At 50.7% G+C, this 24,312-nt stretch overlaps 1 pseudogene; it reads left to right on the top strand.

Moving 5' to 3' along the window:
* Nucleotides 1-8,564: 8,564 nt before the first annotated feature.
* Nucleotides 8,565-23,308, top strand: LOC119923068 (annotated as a pseudogene).
* The last annotated feature ends 1,004 nt before the right edge of the window (nucleotides 23,309-24,312 follow it).

Here is a 24,312-nt window from a genome sequence, read left to right as displayed (position 1 = left end):
TTTTATTTTGTAGTCTGACCTTATACAGAAAGCCAAGGATATGGGTGAAGATGGTTTGTTCCATACTCAATACCTATTGCTAGGTCCTACCTTTGCCATGGAGTTATCTTCTCCTTCCCCATTTGAGAATACTGTCTTCAACAGTGGCCGTAAGAAGCTTGAGAAAACCAATCCAATGGCTGTTCTCCATGACATCCACTCTATTACTTATCGTGTACTACCTAATTTCCCTAACTCCTCCCTCTATATTCCTAATCTTCCCTTCCATATCACATTTCAGATTTCACAACTTCCTCTAGCAAGGAATCCCATGTATTAACCAACTGCCGAATGAGACCGTTTTCCTTATGTTTAGTTTTAATCAGTCAGTGGTATTTATTGAGCACTCATTGTGTACACAGTACTGTACTTACTACTTGGGGGAGTACAGTACAACAGAATTGTAAAACATGTTACCTGTCGGCAATGAGCTAATATGTACCATCTTCAAGCTTTGAGCCTACCAGTCCTGTTGTTGCTATGGGATTTAATGAGCACAATTCCGTTTACCAAGTTTAGATCTTTTATACCAACCAAACCATAGCCACACATTAATGTGAATAAAACTGTGCCTTTGAAGGACATCCCTAAAGACACGTGCGGATGTTTAGTCATTTTTTTTTCAGAGAAAGCAGCGTGTTTCAAAATTCAGTGAGCTAAAGAGCATCCTTTATCTAACAAGCAACATAAAAGGATCGATCTCCAGTGATATCACGGTGTTGAACAATGTCCCTGAATTTTGCTTCAGTGATGCAAAGATAGACATAGAAGTGAAAAAGTGACTCCTTTGAGCCAATGAAAGTACAAGTACCCCAAACCTGCCACCTTCCACCTTCACTTAGACTCCGTCCTCAATACTAGATGGGCGCTGCAATCAAGCAATCAATCCATCATTTATTGAGCACTCACTAGTAATGATGACATTTGTAGACTGTGAGCCCATTGAAGGGTAGGGACCGTCTCTATGTGTTGTCAACTTGTACTTCCCAAGCGCTTAGTACAATAGTCTGTACACAGTAAGTGCTCAAAAAATACGATTGAATGAATGAATGAATGAAGGAATGTTAAGTGCTTAAGTTCTGGGGTAGATACAAGCTACTCAGATGAGACACGGTCCGTGTCCCACGTGAGGGTCACAGTCTTAATCCCCATTTCACAGCTGAGGTAACTGAGGCAGAGAGAAGTTAAGTGACTTGCCCATGGTCACACAGCAAACGAGTGGCAGAGCCAAGATTAGAAACCACGTCTTTCTGATTCCCAGGCCAGTGCTCTCATCCACTAAGCCACTCTACTAAGCACTTGGGAGAGTACAGTGCAACAGAATTGGTAGTCACATTTCCTGCCCACAACGAGCTGACAGTCTAGAGGGGGAGACAGGGCTTGAAGTGCATTTCGCAATGTTCAGTATCTCTGACTACTTTCTTGTTCACTCCCCCAGTGGGAAAACATCGGTCAGGAAAGAGATAATGTGACTAGCACTACACAAAATACCAGCACTATAATAAATCCCTTTGGAGTCTCAGGAATGCTGTTCATCCATCATTCCCAACGAAAGATTCTGTCATCATCAAAGAAGATTGCAAACAATGAAGTTGAGAGAAAAAAAACCTCCATGTACCGGCATATAAGCAATACTTATTGCATCATGTCTTCACTGGGCGGGATTCAAGGAGAATGAAAGAGTCATTAGTTTTTGGATGGAGTTTTCTCTGTTCCTCTAAGTGATTTGGGTTTGCAATTTGATCTATTCGTTTTGTGCGGCTTCTGCATTTCAATCATCGCTGTAAGCTGGGGAGTGTGGTAGAGTGTACTTTCAACAAAATGATTAGAGTGCAAAAGGTCTAAGTCATTTGTCAGATGTTTACCCATGTTTATTTAAAAATATCTCAAAGTGGATACCCCTCAACCTCACACAGTATCCTGTCTATTGTAGAACCATCCTTGCCATCAAGAAATCATTTCTATCTTCCTGAGCGCTCTCTTAGGTTAATTGAAGTCTATTTCCATTTCATCAGTACTCTATGATCATGGAGAAGTAATAATTATCATGTTCCCCATAAAAGCCTTTCATACATAAATAAATATGTAAATCACCCTGTAATCTGTTTTCCCTTTAGGATAAATAATTCCAATGTATTTTTTATTTTATTGGTACTTGCTAAATGCTTACTATATGCCAGCCAGAGCGTGGCTCAATGGAAAGAGCACGGGCTTGGGAGTCAGAGGTCATGGTTTCAAATCTCGGCTCTGCCAATTGTCAGCTGTGTGACTTTGGGCAAGTCTCTTAACTTCTCTGTGTCTCAGTTCCTTCATCTGTAAAATGGGGATGAAGACTCTGAGCCCCATGTGGGACAATCTGATCACCTTGTATGCTCCACAGCCCTTAGAACAGTGCTTTGCACATAGTTAGTTCTTAACAAATGCCATTATTATTATTAAGCTCTGGACTAATTACAAGCTAATTAATTTGGACACAGTCCAGGTACTAAATAGTGTTTACAGTCTTCATTCCTATTTTACAGATGAGGTGACTGAGGCACAGAGCAGTTAAGTGACTGGCCGAAGGTCACACGGTAGTCAAGTCGCAGAACCACTTAGAACCCAGGTCTTCTGAATCCCAGGCCCATGTGCTTGCACGTACTCCATGATACTTCTTAATGGCTTTAATTGCTCTGTATTTACTACTTTTTATCAATTTTCTCTGGATCCTCTCCACCTTCTCCATGTCCAATTTAAAGATCGGTGACCAAGACAAAATACACACAGGTTTCACCAATGCAGAGTATTGAAAAAAGATGACTTTTCAGATCTTGTATTCCCTACTTCTAATTTAGCCTAGTCACATGCTGGGAAATTTTTCTTAATATATGCTTGCAGCATGACATAATGGAAAGCACATGAGCCGAGGAGTCAGAGGATAATGGGTTCAAATCCTGGCTATGCCATATGTCTACCGCGTGACTTTGGGCAAGGCACTAAACTTCTCTGGCCCTCAGTTACCTCATCTTTAAAATGGGGATTAACAGTGTGAGCCCTATGTGGCACACGGACTGTGTCCATGCTGACTACCTTGCATTTAGCCCTGTGCTTAGAACAGTGTTTGCCACATAGGAAGTGCCTAACAAGTACCATAATTATAATTATCATTATTATTATAATTGAATGTGTTCATCCACTACATTATCCAATGTAATGCGTGTATCTGAGCAATGAATAATATTTCTTGGGAAACAAAATTTGGACAGAAAATCCAAAGAAAGCAAATGAGTTATCAATTTTAAAAAATTCCCTGAGAACTTCTTGGATCAAATCAAAGGTTTAATTCATTCAATCATATTTATTGAGCGCTTACCTTGTGCAAAGCACTGTACTAAGCGCTTGGGAAGTAAAAGTCGACAACTTATAGAGATGGTTCCTACCCAGCAACGGGCTCACAGTCTAGAAGAGAGAGACAGACAACAAAACAAAACATGTAGACAGGTGTCAAAATCATCAGAATAAATAGAATTATAGCTATATGTACATCATTAAAAAATAGAGTAGTAAATAGGTACAAGTAAAATAAATAGAGTAATAAATCTGTACAAATATATAAAAGTACTGTGGAGAGGAGAAGGGGATAGAGCAGAGGGGAATGATGGGGAGGAGGAGAGGAAAAAGGGGACTCAGTCTGGGAAAGTCTCCTGGAGGAGGTGAGCTCACAGTAGGGCTTTGAAGAGAGGAAGAGAGTTAGCTTGGCTGATATGTGGAGGGAGGGCATTTTAGGCCCGGGGAAGGATGTGGGCCTTTTTTGTTCGACGGCGGGACAGGCAAGAATGAGACACAGTGAGGAGGTTAGCAGCAGAGGAGCGGAGAGTGCGGGCTGGGCTGTAGAAGGAGAGAAGGGAGGTGAAGTAGGAGGGAGTGAGGTGAAGGAGAGCCTTAAAGCCGAGAGTGAGGAGTTTTTGCTTGATTCGTAGATTGACAGGCAGCCACTGGAGATTTTTTAGGAGGGGAGTAGCATGCCCAGAGCATTTCTGCATAAAGATAACCCGGGCAGCAGAATTAAAAATAAACTGAAGTGGGGAGAGACAGGAGAATGGGAGATCAGAAAGGAGGCTGATGGTGTAATCCAGTCGGAATAAGATGAGAGATTGAACCAGCAAGGTAGTGGCTTGGATGGAGAGAACAGGGAGGATCTTGGCGATGTTGTGTAAGTGAGACCGGCAGGTTTTAGTGACGGATTTGATATGTGGGGTGAATAAAACAGCGGAGTCGAGGATGACACCAAGGTTGCGGGCTTGTGAGATGGGAAGGATGGTAGTGCCGTCTACAGTGACGGGAGAGTCAGGGAGAGGGCAGCGTTTGTGAGGGAAGATAAGGAGTTCAGTCTTGGACATATTGAGTTTTAGATGGCAGGCAGACATCCAGATGGAGAGGTCCTGAACGCAGGTGGAGAACCGAGCCTGAAGGGAGGGAGAGAGAGCAGGGACAGAGATGTAGATTTGAGTGTCATCAGCGAAGAGATGATACTTGAACCCGTGTGAGTGAATGAGTTCAACAAGGAAGTGAGTGTAGATAGAGAACAGAAAGGGGCCAATACATGCCCCTTGAGGAACCCCTACAGTAAAGGGATAGGAGGGGGAGGAGAAGCCCACAAAGGAGACTGCGAATGAACGGCCAGAGAGATAAGAGGAGAACCAGGAGAGGACGGAGTATGTCAAGCCAAGGTTGGATAGTGTGTTGAGGAGAAGGGGACTGTCCACAGTGTCGAAGGCAGCTGAGAGGTCGACGAGGCTTAGGATAGAGTAGGACCTGTTGGATTTGGCAAGAAGGAGTTAATCGGTGACTTTTGAGAGGGCAGTTTTGGTGGAGTGTAGGGGACGGAAGCCAGATTTGAGGGGGTCAAGGAGGTCATTGGAGTTGAGGAATTCGAGGCAGCGGGTGTAGGCGACTCGTTCTAGGAGTTTGGAAAGGAAAGGTAGGAGGGAGATGGGGCGATAACTAGAAGGGGAGGTGGGCTTTTGTTAAGATGGGGGACACGTGGGCATTTTTGAAGGCAGAGGGGAAGGAACCACTGGAGAGTGAGTGGATGAAGATGGAAGTTAAGGTGGGGAGGAGGGAAGGGGCGAGAGATTTCATAAAATGAGAGGGAATGGGTTCAGAATCACAGGTGGCTGGGGTAGCATTTGAGAGGAGGTAGGAGATCTTATCTAAAGATACTGCTGGGAAGGATGGGAAAGTAGTGGAGAGGGTTGAGAGCGGGGGTTTGGAGGAGTGATTTTGGGGACCTCAGACCTGATGGAGTTAATTTTACTAATGAAGTAGGAGGCCAGATCATTGGGGGTGAAGGATGGAGGAGGGGAGGAACAGGGGGCCTGAGAAGGGAGTTAAATGTACGGAAGAGCTGACGGTGATGATGGGCACGGTGTCAATAAGGGAGGAAAATAGTTTAGAGGAGAGGGAAGAGTTAAGGCAGTAAAGGTTAAGGTTGAATTGAGCGAAATTGGCTTAGTGTTTAGACTTTCACCAGCAGCGTTCAGGAGCTCGAGCATAAAAGGGAAGGAGGTGGACAGTGGGAGTGATTCAAGGTTGTGTGTTAGTGGTATGAGAGCGGTGAAGGAAAAGGGGAGCGAGTGAGTTGCGCGGAGAGGGTGAAGTTGAGAGCAGTAATGTGGTCTTCAAGATTGGGTAGAGAGGAAAGGGAGGCAAGGTGGGGTGTGATGCGCTGAGAAAGATGGACGGGGTCGAGAGAGTGGAGGTCTCTGTGAGGTAGTGATGTAACTTTACAGGGGGGAGGAGTGTGATGAGGAGGCAGGTGAGAAGGCTGTGATCAGAGAGTGGGATTTCAGAGTTGGTGAGGGTGGAAATAGTGCAGCGATAGGAGATGATGAGGTTGAGGGTGTGACCAAGTTGGTGAGTGGGCGAAGTGTGGTGGAGCAGGAGGTTGGCAGCGTCAAGGAAAGATAGAAGGCGGGCAGCAGAGGAGTCACCAGGGACATCCGTGTGGATGTTGAAGTCTCTGAGTATCAGAACGGGCATGGAAAAGGAGAGAGGTAAGGTGAGAAAGAGGTCAAAATCTTTAAAAATAGTTGGAGGTGGGGCCGGTGGGGCGGTAGATGATGGCTACAAGAATCTGGAGCGGGTGGTAGAGGCGAATAATTTGGACTTCAAAAGAGGGGAAGGAAATGGAAGGGGGTGGAGGGACAGTGTGAAAGCGACATTGAGGAGCGAGAAGGAAACCGACACCTCCTCCTTTTCCGGTGAGTATGGGTAAGTGGGAGAAGAAGAGGATACCGCTGGCGAGAGCAGCAGAAGAGATCGTGTCATCCGGACTGAGCCACGTTTCGGTTAGGGAGAGGAGGAGGAGAGAGCTAGAAAGGAAAATGTCCAGGATTAAAGGGAGTTTACCTATAATGGAGCGGGGGTTCCAAAAGTCACACTTGGCAGCAGCTGTGAAGGGAAGGGACGGAGGGGTCAGGGTGTGAGGGGTGGGGAGGGTTTGGATTGGGAAGACTTGGCGAGGGCCTGGGTGGGGAGAAGGGGAAGAGGGGTGGCGATGAAAAGGGAGAACTGCGATGGGGTGGGGCGGGGAGGAGGCGAGGGAGGGGGTTGGAAAGGAGGGGTTGAGGGTTGGTGCTCGTACAGAGGAATTCTTGGGAAGGGGTGAGAGGGAGGGGTGGGGGAGAGGGAAAGGGAGGGAAAGAGCTAAGTAGGAGAGAAGGGGAAGGGGAAGATGAGGAATGGGAAGGGCAATTGAGAACAGGGGAACTGATAGTTCATGGTGTGATCAGCAAGGTAAATGACAGCACAGCGGGTAGTTAACAATTAACATGCAGTAGCAACAATGCAATAGCAGTAAAAACATAAGCAGGCGATGCCACCACAGAGAGTTGTTAACAGTTAACATGTGATGACAGTGATAAAATAAGCAGATGATGACATCACAGAGAGCAGTTAACAATTAATATGTGAGGAGAAAAAATAAGCAGATGAAATCACAGAGAGCAGTTATCAATTAACATGCGATGGCAATAAAATAAACAGGTGATAACATCATTGAGCCGTTAACAATTAACATTCGATGGGAATAATGAAATAAACAGATGATGACATCACAGAGAGCAGTTAACAATTAATATGCAGAAGCGACCATAAAATAGGCAGATGCCCAAAGCAGAAGGATGAATTGTCCATGGGTCGATCAAATCAAATCAAAAAGGCCAATGGCAAGGAGAGTCTAAGGGCTCTTGGAACAATGTCTCTGAGGTGGTGGAGGTTGGAGTCCTATGGAGGGAAGTTCTGGAGTAAGGCGGAACTGTTAAGGGAGGTCATAGGAGAGGAGATGCCTGGGGAGAGGAGTGAGCTGCCAAATAGCATGCGAGGGCTGACTAGGTGCGAATGGGGTGGTTGTTAAAGTAATTCGGTAGTAACAAGGGCCTTTTTCTCCAGGGAGGGGGGCGCGGGGGAATCAGCAGGTCCAGAACGGGAAGGGGGGTGGTGTGGGAGCTCCTCAAAGAAGATCGTTTATGAGGTAGGTGGAGATGGAACCAGGAGGACACAATGTTTCACGATCAATCAGGGGGACACAATGTCCCACGATCCCAGTTGCCTACTTGGACAGAGTGGAGTTGGCTTCGAGGGGTGAGTCTAGTGATGCTGGGGGTGGGGGAGCTCAGCCCAGGGGCGTCGTTGTCCTCGGGCGGGGATGCCGATGTCCGGGCGGGGGACGGCCAGAAGTCCTGCCGCGGGGGATGGGCGACCGATAGCAGGCAGCTCGGGGACAGATGGACGGAGGGAGGGAGAGTGGGTGAGCCCCGGCCCTCACGGCGGCGTCCAGAAGAGAGGACCATACCGGGAGTAGCAGGGCCGCGCGGTGTGATATCGGGCGGGCGGGCCTCTCACGATCGAGATCCCGGGATCCTATGACAGCGCTCCAAGGAGAAGATCTTTCCGGGAGCAGCAGGGCTGTGCGGTGTGATGGCCGGCGGGCCTCTCAGGATCGGGATCCCTGGCTTCTATGGTGGCGCTCTGAGGAGAGGATTCTCCTCTCAGTTCATGGGCAGGGGATTTTTCACTCCATGGTTCAAATTTCTGTGGTTATCAGTCTCCCCTTCTGTGGCCCTAATGTGATCAACCACTATTTCTGTGATCTCCAACCCTTGTTTAAGCTAGCCTGCACGGCCACCTCCGTGGAGGGGGTGGTAGTTCTTGTCAATAGCGGTTTAATCTCTGCAATCTCCTTCTTTCTTTTGCTTTCCTCGTACGTTGCTATCCTGAGGAACTTGAGATCACGTTCTGCCAAGGGAAGACGCAAAGCCTTCTCCACCTGAACTTCCCACGTCACCGTGGTCGTCCTATTCTTTGGGCCTGCCACTTTCTTGTATTTGCGGCCCTCGTCCACCTACACGGAGGGCAACTTGTGGCTGTCTTCTACACGGTGATTACCCCGATGCTGAAACCCATCATCTTCACACTGAGAAATGCCAAGATGAAAAATGCCATGAGGAGAATGTTGTCAAGAAAGTAGTCCAGTTGTGGAACCAATGTACCTTATAGAAAAAAAAAAACTTAGATTTATGTTCGGTGGCTACGGAAAGAGCCATCCCAGAGACCTTTGTGGGTATTTGGAGATGGATATAAAGCATTCTTTCTTTTCTCACTTTCTAAAGATGAGGAAGGGTCTATTATCAATCAATCATATTTATTGAGTATTTACTGTGTGCAGAAATGAGTTGAGAAGGGTTGAGAAGCAGCTTGGCCTAGTGGAAAGAGCATGCGCTGGGGAGCCAAAGGACCTGGGTTCTTCCACCTGTCTGCTGTGTGACCTTGGGCATGTCGCTTAGCTTCTCTATGCTTTGGCTTCCTCATTTGTAAACTGGGGATTAAGATTGTGGGCTCCATGTGGGACAGGTAATATGTCCAACCTGACTATCTTGTATCTACCCCAACACTTAGTACAGTTCCTGACAAGTAAAACTCACTTAACAAACACCTTTTTAAAAAGGAGCACTGTACTAAGCGCTTAGGAAATTACAACCTAAAAGAGTTGTTAGACATGTTCTCTGCCCAGGAAGAGCATACAGTATAGAGAAGTGTGCAGAACACTGAATTAAGCATTTGGAAGAGTACAAATGCACCCCCCGCCCCCTTCTCGGTCTGGGTCTGCACCCCCCCCCCCTTATCGGTCTGGGTTTGCACCTCCCCCTTCTCTGGGTCTGCACCCCCCCTTCCTGGTCTAGGTCTGCACCCCCCCCCCCCCCTTTTCGGTCTGGGTCTGCACCCACAACTTCTCGGTCTGGGTCTGCACACACACCCCCTCCACGGTCTGGATCTGCACCCCCCCCTTCCTCGGTCTGGGTCTGCACTCCCCCACCTTTTCGGTCTGGGTCTGCACCCCCCATCCTTCTCGGTCTGGGTCTGCACCCCCTCCTTCTCGGTCTGGGTCTGCACCACCCTTTCTAGGTCTGGGCCTGTATCCCCCCTTCTCGGTCTGGGTCTGCACCCCCCCCCCCCCCGGGTCTGGGTCTGCACTCGCCCTTGCCTGTCTGGTATACAGCCCCCTTCTCTGTCTACGCCACCTTCTCCATCTGGTCTGCACCCCCATTCTACATCTGGTCTGCACCCCCTTCTCCATCTCTGTCTACAACCACGTTCACCGGCTGCCCTGCATCCCCCGCCCCTACTCTGTCTAGTCTGCACCCCCCCCTTCTCTGTCTGGCCTGCACCCCCCCCGCATCTGGTTCTGCACCCCCCCTTCTCTGTCCACAACCCCATTCATTGTGTGCTCTGCACCCCCCACCCACTTCTCTGTCTGGTTTGCAACCTCCTTCTCTGTCTGGTCTGCATCCCCCTTCTCTGTCTGGTTGCACCACCTTCTGCATCTGGTGTGCAGCCCCCTTCTCTGTCTGGGTCTGCAGCCCCCTTAATAATAATGATGATGGCATTTGTTAAGTGCTTACTATGTGCAAAGCACTGTTCTAAGCATTGGGGAGGATACAAGGTGATCAGGTTGCCCGACGTGGGGCTCACAGACTTCATCCCCCTTTTACAGATGAGATAACTGAGGCACAGAAAAATTAAGTGAGTTGCTCAAGATCACAGAGCTGACAATTGGCAGAGATGGGATTTGAACCCATGACCTCTGACTCCGCAGCCCATGTTCTTTCCATTGAGCCACGCTGCTTCTAGGTCTGGGTCTGCAGCCCCCTTGTCGGTCTGGGTCTCCAGTCCCTTTCTCGGTCTGGGTCTGCCCCCCCTTCTCTGTCTGGGTCTGCACCACCCCCCCTTCCCGTTCTGGGAATACACCCCCCCTTCTCTGTCTGGGTCTGCAGCCCCCTTAATAATAATGATGATGGCATTTGTTAAGTGCTTACTATGTGCAAAGCACTGTTCTAAGCATTGGGGAGGATACAAGGTGATCAGGTTGCCCGATGTGGGGCTCACAGACTTCATCCCCCTTTTACAGATGAGATAACTGAGGCACAGAAAAATTAAGTGAGTTGCTCAAGATCACAGAGCTGACAATTGGCAGAGATGGGATTTGAACCCATGACCTCTGACTCCGCAGCCCATGTTCTTTCCATTGAGCCACGCTGCTTCTAGGTCTGGGTCTGCAGCCCCCTTGTCGGTCTGGGTCTCCAGTCCCTTTCTCGGTCTGGGTCTGCCCCCCCTTCTCTGTCTGGGTCTGCACCACCCCCCCTTCCCGTTCTGGGAATACACCCCCCCCTTCTCGGTCTGGGTCTGCACCGCCCCCCCTTCCCGTTCTGGGAATACACCCCCCCTTCTCGGTCTGGGTCTGCACCCCCCCCCCTTCTCGGTCTGGGTCTGCACCAACCCGTCTCGGTCTGGGTCTGCACCCCCCCTTCTCGGTCTGGATCTGCACCTCCCCCCTTCTCGGTCTAGGTCTGCCCCCTCCTTCTCGGTCTGGGTCTGCACTCGCCCTTATCCGTCTGGTGTACACCCCCCTTCTCTGTCTATGCCCCCTTCTCCATCTGGTCTGCACACCCCTTCTCCATCTGGTCTGCACCCCCTTCTCCATCTCTGTCTACAACCACGTTCACTGGCTGGTCTGCACCCCCTGTCCCTTCTCTGTCTAGTATGCGCCCCCCCTTCTCCGTCTGGCCTGCACCCCCCTCCCCCTGAATCTGGTTCTGCAACCCCCTTCTCTGTCCACAACCCCATTCACTGTGTGCTCTGCACCCCCCACCCCTTCTCCGTCTGGCATGCACCCTCCTTCTCTGTCTGGTAGGCATCCCCCTTCTCTATCTGGTTGCACCACCCTTCTGCATCTGGTCTGCAGCCCCCTTCTCTGTCTGGGTCTGCAGCACCCTTAATAATAATAATGATGGCATTTGATAAGTGCTTACTATGTGCAAAGCACTGTTCTAAGCATTGGGGAGGATACAAGGTGATCAGGTTGTCCCATGTGGGGCTCACAGGCTTCACCCCCTTTTACAGATGAGATAACTGAGGCACAGAGAAGTTAAGTGAGTTGCTCAAGGTCACACAGCTGACAATTGGCAGAGATGGGATTTGAACCCATGACCTCTGACTCCGCAGCCCATGTTCTTTCCATTGAGCCACGCTGCTTCTCGTTCTGAGTCTGCAACACCCCCCCCCCCACCTTCTCGGTCTGGGTCTGCACCCCCCCTTCTCGGTCTGGGTCTGCTCCCCCTATTCACGGTCTGGGTCTGCACCCCCCTTCTCGGTCTGGGTCTTCACCCCCCACTTCTTGGTCTGGGTCTGCACCCCCAACTTCTCGGTCTGGGTCTGCACCCCCCCCTTCTCGGTCTGGTTCTGCAACCCCCCCCTTGTCGGTCTGGGTCTGCACCCCCCTTTCTCGGTCTGGGTCTGCAGCTCCCCCCTTCTCGGTCTGGGTCTGCACTCGCCTTTATCCATCTGGTGTACGAACCCCTTCTCTGTCTACGTCTCCTTCTCCATCTGGTCTGCACCCCCCTTCTCCATCTGGTCAGCACCCCCTTCTCCAACTCTGTCTACAACCACGTTCACTGGCTGGTCTGCACCCCACTTTTCTAGACTGTGAGCTCACTGTTGGGTAAGGACCGTCTCTATATGTTGCCAACTTGTACTTCCCAAGCGTTTTATACAGTGCTCTGCACACAGTAAGCTCTCAATAAATACGATTGATTGATTGATTGATTGATTGCACCACCCGCCCATTCTCCATCTAGTCTGCACCCCCCCTTCTCCGTCTGGCCTGCACCCCCCGCTCCATCCGGTTCTGCACCCCCCCTTCTCTGTCTACAACCCCATTCACTGTGTGCTCTGCACCCTCCACCCCCTTCTCCGTCTGGTCTGCATCCCCCTTCTCTGTCTGGTTGCACCACCCTTCTGCATCTGGTCTGCCACCCCCTGCTCTGTCTCGGTCTGCAGCCCCCTTAATAATAATAATGATGGCATTTGTTAAGCGCTTACTTTGTGCAAAGCACTGTTCTAAGCATTGGGGAGGATACAAGGTGATCAGGTTGCCCCATGTGGGGCTCATAGACTTCATCCCCCTTTCACAGATGAGAGACCTGAGGCAGAGAGAAGTTAAGTGAGTTGCTCAAGGTCACACAGCTGACAATTGGCAGAGATGGGATTTGAACCCATGACCTCTGACTCCCCAGCCCATGTTCTTTCCATTGAGCTACGCTGCTTCTCGGTCTGGGTCTGCAGCCCCCCTTCTCGGTCTGGGTTTTCACCCCCCACTTCTCTGTCTGGGTCTGCCACCCCACCCTTCTCGGTTTAGGTCTGCCCCCCCTTCTCTGTCTGGGTTTGCATCGCCCCCCCCTTCCGGTCTGTGAATGCACCCCCCCTTCTCGGTCTGGACCTGCACCCCTATTTCTCGGTCTGGGTCTGCACCCCGACTTCTCTGTCTGGGTCTGCACCCGCAACCTCTCGGTCTGGGTCTGCACACCACGCGTTCTCGGTCTGGGTCAGCACCTCCCCCCTTCTAGGTCTGGGTCTGCACCCCCCACTTCTCGGTCAGGTTCTGCACCCCCTCCTTCTTGGTCTGGGTTTGCACCCCCACTTCTCGGTCTGGGTCTGCACCCCCCCTTCTCGGTCTGGGTCTGCACCCCCCCTTCTCGGTCAGGGTCTGCGCCTCCCTCCTTCTCGGTTTGGGTCTGCGCCTCCCTCCTTCTCGGTCTGGGTCTGCCCCCCTCCCCCCCGGTCTGTGTCTGCACTCGCCCTTACCCGTCTGGTGTACACCCTTTTTCTTTGTCTATGCCCCCTTATCCATCTGGTCTGCACACCCCTTCTCTATCTGGTCTGCACCCCCTTCTCCATCTCTGTCTACAACCACGGTTACTGGCTGGTCTGCACCCCCCGCCCCTTCTCTGTCTAGTCTGCACCGTCCCTTCTCGGTCTGGGTCTGCACCTGGCCCTATCCGTCTAGTGTACACCCTCCTTCTCTGTCTGCGCCCCCTCCTCCATCTGGTCTGCACTCCTCTTCTCCATCTGGTCTGCACTTCCTTCTCCATCGGGTGTACACCCCTGTCTCTGTCTACAAACACATTCAATGTCTGGCCTGCACCCCCTCCCCTTCCCCGTCAAGTCTGCACTCCCCCTTCTCCATCAGGCTTCCACCCCCCACCCTTCTGGATCTGCACCCCCCATGTGACTTTCTGCACCGCCCCCTTCTCTGTCTGCACCCCCCTTCTCCGTCTGGTCGGCACCCCCTTTCTCCGGTTGGTTTGCTCCCCTTCTCTGTTTATACCCTCTCTACTCCGTTTATACCCCCCCTTCTCTTTCTGGTCTACACCCCCCTTATCTGCCTGGTTGCACCACCCTTCTGCATCTGGTCTGCACCCCCTTCTCTGTCTGGTTCTGCAGCCCCCCTTCTCTGTCTGGTTCTGCAGTCCCCCTTGTCTGTCTACAACCCCATTCACTGTGTGCTCTGCACCCCCAACCCACTTCTCCATTTGGTTTGCACCCTCCTTCTCTGTCTGGTCTGCATCCCCCTTCTCTGTCTGGTTGCAGCACCCTTCTGCATCTGGTTTGCAGCCCCTTTCTCTGTCTGGGTCTGCAGCCCTCTTAATAACAATAATTATGGCATTTGTTAAGCTCTTACTACGTGCAAAGCACTGTTCTAAGCATTGGGGAGGATACAAGGTGATCAGGGTGTCCCATGCGGGGCTCACAGTCTTCATCCCCATTTTACAGATGAGATAACTGAGGCACAGAGAAGTTAAGTGGGTTGCTCAAAGTCACACAGCTGACAACTGGCAGAGATGGGATTTGAACCCGTGACCTCTGACTCCCCAACCCATGCTCTTTCCATTGAGCCACGCTGCTTCTCGGTCTGGTTCTGCAACCGCACCCCCCCCCTTCTCGGTCTGGGTGTGCACCCTCCCTTATCGGTCTGGGTCTACTCCCCCCATTCTCGGTCTGGGTCTGCACCACCCCCTCTCCGTCTGGGTCTGCTGCCCACATTCTCGGTCTGGGTCTGCACCTCCCCCTTCTCGGTTTGGGTCTGAACCCCGCCCCCCCTTCTCGGTCTGGGCCTGCACCTCCCCCCTTCTCGGTCTGGGTCTGCCCCCCCCCCCCCCGCTTCTCGGTATGGGTCTGCACTCGCCCTTATCCGTCTGTTGTACACCCTCCTTCTCTGCCTATGCCCCCTTCTCCATCTGGTCTGCACCCCTCTTCTCCATCTGGTCTGCACTTACTTCTCCATCTGGTGTACAACCCCATCTCTGTCTGCAAACACATTCAATGGCTGGCCTGCACCCCCGCCTCTTCCCCATCTAGTCTGCACTCCCCCTTCTCGATCTGGCTTGCACCCCCCTCTCCTACTGGTTCTGCACCCGCCCGCCATGTCATGTACTGCACCGCCCCCTTCTCTGTCTGCACCTCCCCCTTCTCTCTCTGCATCCCACCTTCTCCGGCTGGTCTGCCCCGCTTCTCTGTTTATACTCTCTCTTCTCCGTTTATACCCCCCCTTCTCTGTCTGGTCTACACCCCACTTCTCTGCCTGGTTGCATCACCCTTCTGCATCTGGTTTACACCCCCTTCTCTGTCTGGGTCTTCAGCCCCCCTTCTCTGTCTGGTTCTGCAGCCCCCCTTGTCTGTCTACAACCCCATTCACTGTGTGCTCTGCACCCCCACCCCCTTCTCCATCTGGTTTGCACCCTCCTTCTCTGTCTGGTATGCATCCCCCTTCTCTGTCTGGTTGCACCACCCTTCTGCATCTGGTCTGCAGCCCCTTTCTCTGTCTGGGTCTGCAGCCCTCTTAATAATAATAATGATGGCATTTGTTAAGCTCTTACCATGTGAAAAGCACTGTTCTAAGCATTGGGGAGGATACAAGGTGATCAGGTTGTCCCATGCGGGGCTCACAATCTTCATCCCCATTTTACAGATGAGATAACTGAGGCAGAGAGAAGTTAAGTGAGTTGCTCAAGGTCACACAGCTGACAATTGGCAGAGATGGGATTTGAACCCATGACCTCTGACTCCCCAACCCATGCTCTTTCCATTGAGCCACGCTGCATCTCGGTCTGGGTCTGCAACCCCCGCTTCTCGGTTTGAGTCTGCACCCCCCTTTCTCGGTTTGGGTCTGCACCCTCCCTACTCGGTCTGGGTCTGCTCCCCCCATTCTGGGTCTGGGTCTGCACTCCCCCCCTTCGCGGTCTGGATCTGCACCCCCCCCTTCTCGGTTTGGTTCTGCATCCCCCTTTCTCGGTCTGGGTCTGCACCTCCCCCCTTCTCGGTCTGGGCCTGCACTCGCCCTTATCCGTCTGGTGTACGACCCCCTTCTCTGTCTAAGCCCCCTTCTCCATCTGGTCTGCACTCCATTTCTTCATCTGGTCCGCACCCCCTTCTCCAACTCTGTCTACAACCACGTTCACTGGCTGGCCTGCACCCCCCTCTTGTAAACTGTGAGTCCACTGTTGTGTAGGGACCGTCACTATATGTTGCCAACTTGTACTTCCCAAGCGCTTAGTACAGTGCTCTGCACACAGTAAGCTCTCAATTAATATGATTGATTGATTGATAGCACCCCCCGCCCCTTTTCTGTCTAGTCTGCACCCCCCCTCTCCATCTGGTTCTGCACCCCCCTCTCCATCTGGTTCTGCACCCCCCCTTCTCTGTCTACAACCCCATTCACTGTGTGCTCTGTACCCCCACCCCCTTCTCAGTCTGGTTTGCACCCTCCTTCTCTGTCTGGTCTGCCGCCCCCTTCTCTGTCTCAGTCTGCAGCACCCTTAATAATAATAATGATGGCATTTGTTAAGCGCTTTCTAGGTGCAAAGCACTGTTCTAAGCATTGGGGAGGATACAAGGTGATCAGGTTGTCCCATGTGGGGCTCACAGATTTCATCCCCCTTTTACAGATGAGATAACTGAAGCACAGAGAAGTTAAGTGAGTTGCTCAAGGTCACACAGCTGACAATTGGCAGAGATGGGATTTGAACCCATGACCTCTGACTCCCCAGCCCATGTTCTTTCCATTGAGCCACGGTGCTTCTCGGTCTGGGTCTGCAGCCCCCTTCTCGGTTTGGGTCTGCCCCCCCTTCTCTGTCTGGGTCTGCACCCCCCCCCCCTTCCCGGTCTGGGAATGCACCCCCCCTTCTCGGTCTTGGTCTGCACCCCGCCTTCTCGGTCTGGGCCTGCAACCCCCCTTGTCGGTCTGGGTCTGCAACCCCCTTTCTCGGACTGGGTCAGCACCCCCCCCCTTCTCGGTCTGGATCTGCACCCCGCACTTCTCGGTCTGGGTCTGCACCCCCCACGTCTCGGTCTGGGTCTGCACCCCCCCTTCTCGGTCTGGGTCTGCACCTCCCCCCTTCTCGGTCTGCGTCTGCACCTCCCCCCTTCTCGGTCTGGGTCTGCCACCCCCCCCTTCTCGGTCTGAGTCTGCACTCGCCCTTATGCGTCTGTTGTACACCCTCCTTCTCTGTCTATGCCCCCTTCTCCATCTGATCTGCACCCCTCTTCTCCATCTGGTCTGCACCCCCTTCTCCATCTGGTGTACACCCCCGTCTCTGTCTACAAACACATTCAAAGGCTAGCCTGCACCCCCGCCTCTTCCCTGTCAGGTCTGCATTCCCCCTTCTCCATCTGGTTTGCACGCCCCTCTCCTTCTGGTTCTGCACCCTCCCATGTCAGGTTCTGCACCGCCCCCTTCTCTGTCTTCACCTCCCCCTTCTCTGTCTGCACCCCCCCTTCTCCGGCTGGTCTGCACCCCCCTTCTCCGTCTGGTCTGCCCCCCCTTCTCTGTTTTTACTCTCTCTTCTCCGTTTATACCCCCCCTTCTTTGTCTGGACTACAACCCCCTTCTCTGCCCGGTTGCACCACCCTTCTGCATCTGGTCTGCACCCCCTTCTCTGTCTGGTTCTGCAGCCTCCCTTCTCTGTCTGGTTCTGCAGCCCCCCTTGTCTGTCTACAACCCCATTCACTCTGTGCTCTGCATCTTCCACCCTCTTCTCAGTCTGGTTTGCACCCTCCTTCTCTGTCTAGTCTGCATCCCCCTTCTTTGTCTGGTTGCACTACCCTTCTGCATCTGGTCTGCAGCCCCTTTCTCCGTCTGGTTCTGCAGCCCCCCTTCCATGTCTGGTTCTGCAGCCCCCGTTGACTGTCTACAACCCCATTCACTGTGTGCTCTGCACCCCCGACCCTCTTCTCCGTGTGGTTTGCATGCTCCTTCTCTGTCTGGTCTGTATCCCCATTCTCTGTCTGGTTGCAGCACCCTTCTGCATCTGGTCTGCAGCCCCTTTCTCTGTCTGGGTCTGCAGCCCTCTTAATAATAATAATGATGGCACTTGTTAAGCTCTTACTATGTGCAAAGCACTGTTTTAAGCACTGGGGAGGATGCAAGGTGATCAGGTTGTCCCATGCGGGGCTCACAGTCTTCATCCCCATTTTACAGATGAGATAACTGAGGCACAGAGAAGTTAAGTGAGTTGCTCAAGTTCACACAGCTGACAACTGGCAGAGATGGGATTTGAACCCATGAACTCTGACTCCCCAGCCCATGCTCTATCCATTGAGCCACGCTGCTTCTCGGTCTGGGTCTGCAACCCCCCCCCCCCCTTCTCGGTCTGGGTCTGCACCCCCCTTTCTCGGTTTGGGTCTGCACCCTCCTTTCTCGGTCTGGGTCTGCTCCCCCCATTCTCGGTCTGGGTCTGCACCCCCACCCTTCTCGGTCTGGGTCTGCTCCACCCATTCTCGGTCTGGGTCTGCTCCACCCATTCTCGGTCTGGGTCTGCACCCCCCCCCCTTCTCGATCTGGGTCTGCACCTCCACCTTCTCGGTCTGGGTCTGCACCTTCCCCCTTTTCGGTCTGGGTCTGCACCCCCAACTTCTCGGTCTGGGTCTGCACCCCCACCCTCCTCAGTCTGGGTCTGCTCCCCCCATTCTGGGTCTGGGTCTGCACTCCCCCCCTTCTCGGTCTGGGTCTGCATCTCCCCCCTTCTCGGTCTGGGTCTGCATCTCCCCCCTTCTCGGTCTGGTTCTGTACCCTCCCCTTCTCGGTCTGGTTCTGCAACACCTCCTTCCCGGTCTGGGTCTGCACCCCCCATTCTCGGTCTCGGTCTGCACTCGCCCTTATCCGTCTGGTGTACGACCCCCTTCTCTGTCTATTCCCCCTTCTCCAACTGGTCTGCACTCCCCTTCTCCATCTGGTCTGCACCCCCCTCTTCTAAACTGTGAGCCCACTGTTGGGTAGGGACCGTCACTATATGTTGCAACTTGTACTTCCCAAGGGCTTAGTACAGTGCTCTGCAAACAGTAAGCTCTCAATAAATACAATTGATTGATTGATTGCACCCCCCGCCCCTTCTCCGTCTTGTCTGCACCCCCCCCTTCTCCGTCTCGCCTGCACCCCCCTGTCCATCTGGTTCTGCACCCCGCCTTCTCTGTCTACAACCCCATTCACTGTGTTCTCTGCACCCCCCACCCCCTTCTCCGTCTGGTTTGCACCCTCCTTCTCTGTCTGGTCTGCATCCCCCTTCTCTGTCTGGTTGCACCACCCTTCTGCATCTGGTCTGCCACCCCCTTCTCTGTCTCGGTCTGCAGCCCCCTTAATAAAAATAATGATGGCATTTGCTAAGCGCTTTCTTTGTGCAAAGCACTGTTCTAAGCATTGGGGAGGATACAAGGTGATCATGTTGTCCCATGTAGGGCGCTCAGACTTCATCCCCCTTTTACAGATTAGATAACTGAGGCACAGAGAAGTTAAGTGAGTTGCTCAAGGTCACACAGCTGACAGTTCGCAGAGATGGGATTTGAACCCATGACCTCTGACTCCCCAGCCCATGTTCTTTCCATTGAGCCACACCGCTTCTCGGTCTGGGTCTGCAGCCCCCTTCTCGGTCTGGGTTTACACCCCCCACTTCTGGGTCTGGGTCTGCCCCCCCCCCCCGGCACTTCTCGGTCTGGGTCTGCCCCCTATTCTCTGTCTGGGTTTGCACAGCCCCCCCTTCCCGGTCTGGGAATGCACCCCCGCTTCTCGGTTTGAATCTGCACCCCCCTTCCCGGTCTGGGTCTCCACCTCCCCCTTCTCGGTCTGGGTCTGCACCTCCTCCTTCTCGGTCTGGGTCTGCACCCCCCTTCTCGGTCTGGGTCTGCACCCCCGCCTTCTCGGTATGGTTCTGCACCCCCATTTCTCTGTCTGGGTCTGCACCTCCCCCCTTCTCGGTCTAGGTCTGCACCCCCCACTTCTCGGTGTGGTTCTGCACCACCCCCCTTCTCTGTCTGGGTCTGGACCTCTCCCCTTCTCGGTCTGGGTCTGCCACCCCCCCTTCTCTGTCTGGGTCTGCACTCGCCCTTATCCATCTGGTGTACACCCTCATTCTCTGTCAAGGCCCCCTTCTCCATCTGGTCTGCACACCCCTTTTCCACCTGGTCTGCACCCCCTTCTCCATCTCTGTCTACAACCACGTTCACTGGCTGGCCTGCACACCCCGCCCCTTCTCTGTCTAGTCTGCACCACCCCTTCTCCATCTGGACTGCACCCCCCTCTCCATCTGGTTCTGCACCCCCCCCCCCGTTCTCTATCCACAACCCCATTGACTGTGTGCTCCGCACCCCCTCACCCTTTTCCGTCTGGTTTGCACCCTCCTTCTCTGTCTGGTCTGCAACCCCCTTCTCTGTCTGGTTGCTCCACCCTTCTGCATCTGGTCTGCAGCCCCCTTCTATGTCTGGGTCTGCAGCCCCCTTAATAATGATAATGATGTCATTTAAGTGCTTACTATGCGCAAAGCACTGTTCTAAGCATTGGGGTGGATATAAGGTGATCAGGTTGTCCCATGTGGGGCTCACAGACTTCATCCCCCTTTTACAGATGAGATAAGTGAGGCACAGAAAAGTTAAGTGAGTTACTTACTATGTGCCAAAGACTATTCTAATCTCTGAGATAGATACAAGGTGATCAGGTCAGACACAGTTCTATGGGGATTTCAGGCTTAGAGGGAGAACCGGAATCCCTAATTTACAGATGAAGAAACAGAGACACAAAAAAGTTAAGTTGAGTAGATTGGTCTACTAGAAATGGCCTGAGTTTTAATCCAGGTTCTGCCCATTGCCCACTATGTGACCTGGCACAAGGAATAATAACAGTAATTATAATTTTTAATACTAATCAATTAATTACTTTTTAATTAATTAACATCATAACATAATATACTCCGTTACTAATAGATTGATGCATTTTTGTACTACTAATATTTGTATTATACAAAAATATATACTGTTATAATATTGATTACTTTGATATATAATTAATTATAATCATCAATAATAATTTGGTATTTGTTAAGCACTTACTATTTACCAAACATTGTACTAAATGATGGGAAAGATAAGATTAGACATAATCTCTGTCCCATATGGGGTACACAGTCTAAATAGGGGAAAACAGGTGCTTAATCCCCATTTTACAGATGCGGTAATTGAGGCCCAGAGAAGTAAAGTGATTTGCCTAAGGTCACACAAAAGAACAGTGGCAGAGCCAGGATTAGAAGCTAGGTCCTTCTAATTACCTATCCTACTTTTCCTGCCCGAAGCTTTGGCTCAGTTGCCCTGTCAGAATGGAAGAGGTGCAGAGATAACTTTTCTAAACAGAAGGCTACCTTTCATTTACTAAATTGTTACCATAATTAAACTGAAAAATACATACTAAAAAAAATTTAGGATTTTGTCACCTTGACAACTGTTGTTTTCTTCCCTCAGGGACTGTGAGTCTGTCTACATTACAATCAATGATGTCATTTCTTTTGCACTATTCTAGGGAAATTAATCACCTCCTATGCACTTTGCCAACTAATAAATCCATGGAAAAAATAAACGATGTCACCGAATTTGAGCTCTTGGGACTTTCTCAGAATGTGAACGGCTGAAGGCATGTTTTGTGATATTTTTTCCTCTTCTATGCTATCATCGTTCTGGGAAACGTCCTCATCATGCTGACTGTCTGTTTCGGATACCTCTACAGGTCACCTACATAGTTCTTCCTCAATTATCTGTCTCTGGTAGATATTTGCTACTCGTCCTTCACAGCCCCCAAGATAATTAGAGACCTGATCTCTGAGAGGAAAACCATCTCCTTTGAGGGGTGTATGATACAACTTTTTGGTGTCCATTTCTTTGGTTGCACCAAGATCTTCCTCCTTACAGTTTTGGCCTATGACCGTTACGTGGCCATCATCATCAATCGTATTTATTGAGCGCTTACTGTGTGCAGAGCACTGTACTAAGCGCTTGGGAAGTACAAGCAAACCCCTCCATCTCCATCTGCAAACCCCTCCATTTCATGAACCGATCTGTGTGCAATCAAATGCTCGTGGGGTCATATCTTGGGGGCTTCATCCACTCCATCATTCAGGTGGCCCTGGTTGTCCAGCTGCCCCTCTGTGGCCCCAATGTGATTGACCACTATTTTTGTGACGTCCATCCTATGTTGAAACTCGCTGTGCCAACACCCATGTCTCTACTGTTGTAGTCATGGCCAATAGTGGAATGATCACTCTAGGGAGCTTTCTCATCTTGCTCTTCTCTTATGCCATCATATTATGTTCTCTGAGACAGCAGAGCGAGGAAGGACAGCAAAAAGCTCTCTCTAGCTGTGGTTCTCACATCGCTGTGATCATCATGTTCTTTGATCCCTGTAACTTTTATGTACTTGAGACCGGACACCACCTTTGCGGAAGATAAAATGGTTGCCACATTTTATACCATCATCACCCCTATGTTGAACCCCCTGATCTACACCCTGAGGAATGCAGTGTGGTGAAGAATGCCATGAAGAAGTTATGGAGTAGGAAAGTGGCTTTGCAGCAATGAAGTAATAAGCCACATGTTTGTATTCTGAAGGTCTAATTGAGCTTCAAACATCTGTTAGGAGCCTAAAGTTCAATTCACCTTACAAGGTCCTGCCCATACCTAGCAATAGTAATAACTGTGGTATTCTTTACGTGCTTACTATGTGCCAAGTACTGTACTAAGTGCTGAGGTGGATACGAGGAGATTGGGCTGGACACACTCCCGGTACCACATGGTGCTCACAGTCTTAATCCCCATTTTACAGATGAGGTAAGTGAGGCACAAAGAAGTGAGGTGAGTTACACAAGGTCAAACAGCAGACATGTTGTGGGGACTGGGATGAGAACCCAAGTTTTTCTGACTCCAAGGTCTTTGCTCTATCCATTGCTGCTTCTCTAGCAATGCCCCCTCTTCTTCCTTCTTTCTATCCTCACCATCATCTAGCACTCCCCATACCGCTAAGGTAAAGGAACAAAGAGAGTAAATGCAGCAAACATCCCCAGAACTGCCCCACTATCACAACTTCATGTAACAGGAAATTCAAAGGAGACACAAATGGACGACAATAGGTATTCAATTTCTTTTTAGTTTCTCCATTTGGTTCTCATTATTTGGCCTTAAAATCATTTTAGGCTATGGGACCTCAAGTGTTCTATCCAGCCAAGATCACACAGTGCTGTGCAAGGTAACAGTGATATGGGGAGAATGACAAGTGGAAGAAGAAATGAAAGAAAGTGAAGTGACCCACTTTATGGCATTGATTAAATAAGGTACTAATCACATTCTATGTGTTGAGCACCTAATTCATTACAAAGTGAAAATACTGTCCCTTATGGGCTCACAGTCTGAAAGGAAGTAACGAAACTGAGGCACAGAGAGAATAGGTGATTTACCCAAGGACACACAGCAGGACAATAATGGAACTAGAATTCAGAACTCCTGATTCTCCACTCATGCCCTTTCTACTAGGTCTTGGTGCTTCCATGCTGTCTTCTATCAAGCACAAGCGAACACGCCTCAGTCATGACTCAATCAGCTGCAAAAATTGAAAAAGCAAAAATATGCATTCTGGATAGTCCACCCATCCGCAGTGTGTGACTGCTGGGTGACCTTGCAGTGTCCCCATTTTGCAAATAAGAGAGCTAAGGCTCAGAAAAGATAAGTGATGTGCCCAAGATCATACAGCAGACAAATGGTGGAGCTGGAATAAATATCCAGGCTCTGTGACTCCTAAGCCCACACTCTTTCAACTAGACGATGCTCTTCTGACAAAGACAAACCTATCATTTCTGTATAGTGTTAAATGGTATGAAGTAATTTGGTTATGCATATAATCGCTCCAACTGGCTATTATGAACAGCTATTACTATGGATGCAGAATAATACCGTTTATAAATACCAATGTTAGTTACATGTATGGTTGTGTAAGCATCCGTAGAGTTGTGAGATTTCCAAGGAGAATATAAAAATGATAAACTAACCCAATGCTTTAATTTCACTTCCACTTTTACAAGCATTCAGATAGAGCACCCTGCCATTGTTCAGTGCAGAAAAACATCTAGAGAGAGTTTGCATGCCTTCACATGAACTTTCGATGATGAGATTAGAATATGAAGGTGAGCATATGGAAGAGAGCATTCCATATGGAAGTGAGCATTTGGAAGAGAGCATCTTTCAAGTATTCACAACATAGAAAAGGGGTGATAATCTCACGTCTGCTCCATGTAAGAAGCCATGGGTCTAGTAGTCACAGAACCTGGGTACTAATCCCAGCTCTATCACTTGTCAGCTGTGTGATCTTGATCAAGTCACTCATCTTCTTTGTGCCTCAGTTCCCTTACCTACAAAATGGGGATTCACTACCTATTATCCCTTCTAGCAGAGGCATGAGCATAGGTCTGAGAGTCAGACAGACCCGGGTTCTAATTCTGCGCTGCCATTTGTCTGCTGTGTAACCTTGAGCAAATCACTTCACTCCTCTGTGCCAAAATTACCTCATCAGCAAAATGGGGATTAAGAATTGGAAGCCCC

This window comes from Tachyglossus aculeatus, unplaced genomic scaffold (assembly GCF_015852505.1).
Source record: "Tachyglossus aculeatus isolate mTacAcu1 unplaced genomic scaffold, mTacAcu1.pri scaffold_140_arrow_ctg1, whole genome shotgun sequence".
NCBI lineage: Eukaryota > Metazoa > Chordata > Mammalia > Monotremata > Tachyglossidae > Tachyglossus > Tachyglossus aculeatus.
Note: the sequence above shows the minus strand (reverse complement) of the source record. Positions and strands in the feature narration are given on the sequence as shown.